The sequence below is a fragment of the Meleagris gallopavo genome, chromosome 28 (genome assembly GCF_000146605.3).
Source record: "Meleagris gallopavo isolate NT-WF06-2002-E0010 breed Aviagen turkey brand Nicholas breeding stock chromosome 28, Turkey_5.1, whole genome shotgun sequence".
Classification (NCBI taxonomy): Eukaryota; Metazoa; Chordata; class Aves; order Galliformes; family Phasianidae; genus Meleagris; species Meleagris gallopavo.
Genome location: NC_015038.2, coordinates 364,219 through 370,218, shown reverse-complemented (window position 1 = coordinate 370,218; position 6,000 = coordinate 364,219). Strand labels below are relative to the sequence as shown.

Genomic DNA, 6,000 nt, shown 5'->3' with positions numbered 1-6,000 from the left:
CGCGCTCTGATGAGAAGGGCCGCACCTCGCTGCTGCCCCTCAGTGTGAGGGAGGTGCGGTGCGGTGTAGCGGAGTCGTCCGCGTGTTGTGTTGAGCCAGAGAGGGACAAGCTCTGTCACAATAGAGCAGCAGCAGCTTGGCTCGGGCTGTTTTACTTTTATGAGTCACGTTTAGCATCCTCTAGCTCGGAGGGTGCGGGTCAGCAGCGTTCTGTGTTAGAAGCCTCAGTGCTGTGCTTCCCAGAGCCGTGTCCTTGTGTTCAAAGGGGACGTTCTGTGGGCCTGGCTCTGCAGAGGAGGCCCTCAGGGGCTCTGAGCTGTGTGGGTCTCTTTGTTTGCTGTTTGAAAATGGAAATCAGGAGCCCACGGTGAGATACGTTCAACTGGAAGTGTGCATAAATCAGGGAATGAGGTGTGATGTGAGACAGCTGGGAGGAGGTTTGTTTCTGTGAGCGAGCTGAGACCCTTGTGAGGTTTGTAGGACACACAGATTGTGGAGACTCGGTTCTACATTGCACCCAGGTGTGGGGATTCCTGATATAAGGGTGTTTTCTTGCCCAGCACTGCCATGTGTGAGGTGCTGCCCTGATATGCTCTATTCCCCACACGCTCAGCTGGAGTCCATTACGGGCTCACAGCCTGCTCCAGCTGGGCTGACCCAAGGAAACGTTCCATGTGAATAATCCTGGCTATTAGGTGCACAGGAGACTTCTAATTCCTTCCTCCTACTCCAGTGCTGCCAAGCGGAAGCGCTGCTGTGGTGCTAACTGGCTGCTCTGGCTTCTGAGCACGACCTCAGCCCTGGCTGTAGGCTGCTTCCAATGTTGTGAAATTGTTGAGTTTTTATAGGTTTAAAGGCCAGATGACCATAGGGCTTTTATGTTATCAACTTGCCCAGCACAACTGGTAAGGAGGTATTTTTATCTGCTCTGACCTCTCTGTTGTCACAGTAATCTATCCTTCTTTGTTTTTTCTGCAGCATAACTATATATATCAGTGCTTCTTGTGGGACTGGAATAAGCTGGATATGTGCTTGAAGGGCACAGCTTCACCTAGTGACAAGATGCTGAGCAATCCTCCTGGAGTGAGTAAAGAAATGACCCAGGCAGCTGAGACGCTGTGTGCAGGGATCAGTTTTTCAGGTGAGTACCTCAGAGGTAAGTCTGCTACATACACAATGAATTTGGAACTTTCTAGTCCCTCTTTCTGAAGGCTGGTTTCCTTCATATGCATGGACATGTATTCTGTAGTGCAGGGGAGATGCTTTATTTGTAGCGATGGGAGGGACCATAAAGCACATCCAGGACATCATTTTCTGTTCCTTTCCTTGCTGGCTTTTTCCTTGCAGCCCTAGCGTCTGTCCCACATAGCTCAGGCAGTGGGCTTAGTTATCTTCTGAGTTCCAGCTTTCCCTGAGTAAGAACTATACAGGTCTTCCAGGTTTAGTCATGTTTCCTGAATTTTTCAGTATACTGAATGCAGGACAGTGGTGGGTCCTGGACCCTTAGAGATCTTGCTTGAAATTCTGAGCAGTTTGGGTTGATGTTAGCCACTGAAACCAGCCTGCAGAGATCTGTGACTTCTACAGCACTCTGGCAAGAGGCTTCACTGTAACTGGGAGAAGAATGTAGGATGAACAGTGATCTTGTAGGGCTGTGAATTCTGAATTTCTGCCTCTTGCTCTGTGGGCAGCAGACAGGTGAGAGAGATGTAATCCCATCTGAGATAAAGATGGGATCACATCAGGTTCTTGATATCTAAAGGGCAATTTAAATTAGATTATAAACAAACAGATTGGCTTGTAAATATCCTGGAGGTGTGTCCTACTGTAACAAAAAGCATCCTGTAATTCAGAGGGATGCTTTGTCTTCAGTCAAATGATTGCATCTCTGTGTTAAGCACAAAATGAAATTTGCTCTCAAAATGCTGTCATAATTATACACTGATAAAAGAGGATGCAGGTGTGTTTGGGCACTGAGCCAGCTTCATTTAGCTCTCTTTCTACCTCTGGTTGGTTTGTTAGACTGAGGAGTAGCAGTTCATTTTTCTCTTTTTGCTTTTAACTCCCTTGCAACTCAAAGGAAGTGGATTTTGGTGATGTGCCTCAATCAAATAGTACACAGTTGTGCTCCAGGGTTTCTGTGAGGATGACTGAAGAAATCCTTGTGATGGTTGTAAGAACTTCTTGTGAATGTGCTCTAAGATCTCAGTGTGAAGGTCCTGATGACCTTAAAACCATATGTAGAAACCTCTTGAACTTCTGAGGAGCATCTGCTAATGAACAAATATTGTCAGTCACAGGCAGGAGCAGCTGGTCTGTGCGTAGGGGTTGTCAGAAGATGTGGCTTTCCCAGCATGCAGGACTCTGATAGCCCAGGAGATATGGTGTCAGTACACGTCCTTCAGTCATGCACAGACAGGCTGGTGTTGTGAAGGTCCCTCTGTCAGGCATGGCCTCCCATGGGATGGGCTCAGGGCAGTGAGCAACCATTCCTGTAACAGCTGTGAAAGGATGAATGTGGAGCATGAAATCTGGTATTGGTCTCGTGGCTCACAGCTGCAGAGCAAGTGCTTGCTTGCACCTTGAAGTGTGACAGTGAGGAGACTTGTAGCATCAGCAGCAGAGTTTCTTTGGCACAGCAACTCTGGTATGGCTTGTCCTGAATTTGGACTCATGCTTTTCCTCCTTGGTTGCTTTTAACCATTTCATAGGCTGCCTCTGCCCCTAGGTGGGGAAGCATTTGTGTGTAAAGATACCTGTGAGCAGTCAGTGACAACCTTGTTGCTATCCTCCCTCTCTTCTGCGCGACGTGGGGAAGGAGGGAAATGAACAAAATCAGGCTGTGTGGTAGATAATGGAGCAATTGTAGCATCCTCTGATCCTCTGCTGTCTGGGTGCCCTCCACCCATCACTGCACTGTGGAGGCTTCCTTGCAAGATCACTCACGACTTGGCGGGGATAGAAGTGAAGTACTGCAGTTAGCAATCTTTTGTTGCCTGTCTTGTTTAACTCAGTTTCCTTTTACAACAAAGTTATCTGACTCCTTGTCTAAGGGAAGCCAGTACAGGTAATTCTTTGGTGTCAGCAAAGGTTTCGATGCAGTTTCTCATGATATCCTTTCAGGCAAAGTGTCCAGCATGCAGCTGGACAAATACACACTGAACAATTGGCTGACAGATTGGGCTCAAAGGGTTGTAGTAAATGGGGTTATGTCAAGCTAGCAGGCACTAGTGGGACTCTGCAGGGCTCCATTCTGGGGCCAGTCCAGTATTGTTATAGATGTTTTGTATGCAGAAGTTGAATTAATGCTAAATAAGTTTGCAGATGACACTAAATTGGGAGAAGCTGTTGACTCCCGTGGGGCTGGACAGTAGACCTGAAAAAACTGCAGAGACAGCAGTTTGTTACCAGCTGCAGTGGGCTGTATGATCACCTGTAGGGACATACTGCAGTCACGTTATGTCACTGCCAGTCAGCCCAGCTGTGCTGAAGTTAACCCAAACTGCTGGAGCTCCAGCTGCTCTTCTGGGGGACTCCTATCTGTGAGGGATTGCCTGTGGTGTGGGATTTCCTTGGACGTGACTTTTTCAGTTCAGACTTGCTCCCCGTGAGCCCAGTGACACTTTTGTTAGAAAATAGTCCATCCTGTCTGGAGTAATATTTTTGTTGCTAATTTTGGAGGTAATAAGACACCACTGTGGCAGGCATTGCTCTCCTCGTGTATGTAGGCTGTATTAAAAATAGACTTTTAAAAAGGGCCCAAGAAATTGTTTTTTAAATGGTCCTGGATCTTTGTCAAGAGGGCTCTACGCTGCTCCTCCCCCAGCACTCCTCTCTCTCAGGAGTGCTGCTTCCTCTGTGCCTTTTGGGTTTGCCTTGTTTGCTGCCATAGATGTTATTTCTCATGTTATGTTTCACCTTTCCACGTCCCACTGAACAGTCTCAGCAGGACAGGAGGGGATAATGTTGCTGACAGATTGGAGAGCAGGTTGTTCCATAGCTGTCAAGGAGCCATGGAGTGCCTCTTCTGCTTGGGAGGGAGGACAGAAGGGCCTGATGTAGTGGCAATGCAAGTCACAGTTTGAAGCAGTGATTGAATGCCTATGGACACATGAGTGAGCTGCACTGCTGGGACCTGCAAAACAGGATGCTTGGGTGTCACAATTCAAGGATGTAAAGTTATTAGAAGGCATCCAAAGGAGAGCTGTGAAGTTGGTGAAGGGTCTGGGGAGGGCAAAGTGTATGATGTGGGATCTGTGTGGGAGCTTGCTGGAAGTGCTGGAGTTCAGATGAGGTAGGAGAGATGGAAAGATGTCAGTCCCCTATGGGGAGGGCTCTGATCAGTGATCTCCAGACTGCCCCAGCATTGCAGGCCCAGGCCCTTGACTTCCTACTGATGTGTCTTCCTACAGCTAGCTCCCTCCAAAGGTCTGCCTCAGCCTGGCAGGTTTCTGCTTGGTGGCAATGCAGACCCCCCTGTTTCTGTACCAGCTGACCCTATTTATAGATTTCAAATGATGGCAGCTGGGAAAAGTGAGACATGTGAAGTATGATGGACTCTCACCAATAAGGCAGGGTATTTATTGGAGCTGAAGCCTTGTTGTCATTGCACACCACGAGGAACTCTGCACATGTGTTGGGGGTTGTCATTTCCAGGACATTGGGCCTGTCATTCAGTACAGAGCAAACAAAACATTGTTAAAATGGAAGGAGGGATTTCTGCCTGAATAAATTATACCCAGTTATCACCACCTAGATAGCAGTCAATGCCAGGAAGCTTCTCCTGAGGGCTAAGATAACATCTCTCCCTTCATGTTTTGTTAGCAGTCTGATCTCCCAGAGCAGTATCACTTGCCTTTCCTGCACACACAGGACAAGCTGAGGGAAAGCCAACTCTGCCACATCTCCCAAGTGATTTAAAACCTGCGGAGGGTGTTTCCATCGCTGCTTCCAGTGCTTCTGTTGTCACTGAGTATGATAAAGCTGGAAGTTCAATTGGGCTTTCAAATGTGCATGGACAGCATGTGGTTACTGTAGGAACTATCATTACCAGTATTAAATGACATCTTGTGGTCTAGCCTTGAAAAGGACAGTGTACACCTAGTACTTATCCTGAATTGCTGCCTTGGATTGGAACACTTAGTCTGATGCTCTCTCATTACTTCTCTTTTTTGTGTGCAATCCTAGGAGCCAGCAGCTGGGCTCAGAGACAACAGATGCAGACAGCAGTTAGTGCTCCAGCCAGCCTCAGCTTTCCCTGTCTAAATGCAATGCTGTAGCTGTGGTGTTGGGCAGATGGAAGGGAAAGAGCCCTGAGGAAGCAGAGGAGAGAGCAGGTATGTGCCCTTTCTCTGCAGCCTCCTCCCACTGCAAAGGTGTTTATCCTATTGACAAGCGCTGTGGTCCTTTCATAACTGCTGCATTAGCAGAGGATCAAGTAGCACTTAATGGGAGCAGACTCCCTCCTGAAGTGTGATTGAAAAGGTCACCGAGGTGGAAGGGGAGAATATCTGCAGCAGGCTGACATAAGCCTTGGCTTCTGATTGACAACAGGTGTATAATTGATGGGCTGCCCTCTCCTCCTTCCATGTATTGACTCAATGTTTTGCAGCGACGCCATCGAGCATCTGCTGATCTCAGTGGGTGGCAGATGAGAACACAGCCTGGCTGCAGGATTCAGGGAAGGGGTGATCTGAGGCCAAGTTTTGCCTTCTGAATTAGCAAAAGCAAGGAAATCAGGCAAGTTGTGAATGAAGCTTTCTCATGCACTGCCCCAAGTGGGATGGGTAGGCTGACCACGACTGAGCTCTTCTCTTTTGGCACAGTAAATAGTTACATTACTCAGGACTACCAGTTTTGCTGGATTTGCCTCTCCCTTCTGCTGGACCTCCAGTAGATTTGCTAAAATGAAGTTACTTAGTCTCAGATTACATACATTTTTAACATCCCCAGTTTCTCCGAGCCAGCAGGAATCTTATTACTGCCCCTGTAGTTATGAGC

The 6,000-nt window shown here is 47.8% G+C and overlaps 1 protein-coding gene across 1 annotated transcript in view; it reads left to right on the top strand.

Moving 5' to 3' along the window:
* The first annotated feature begins 984 nt into the window (after positions 1-984).
* The window catches only part of IGFN1 (immunoglobulin like and fibronectin type III domain containing 1), a 39,491-nt gene continuing 34,475 nt past the window's right edge, over positions 985-6,000 (top strand). The window contains exon 1 of the mRNA XM_031556943.1: positions 985-1,141. The gene's annotated coding sequence lies outside the window, so the exon portion shown is untranslated. The remainder of the gene's footprint in view (positions 1,142-6,000) is intronic.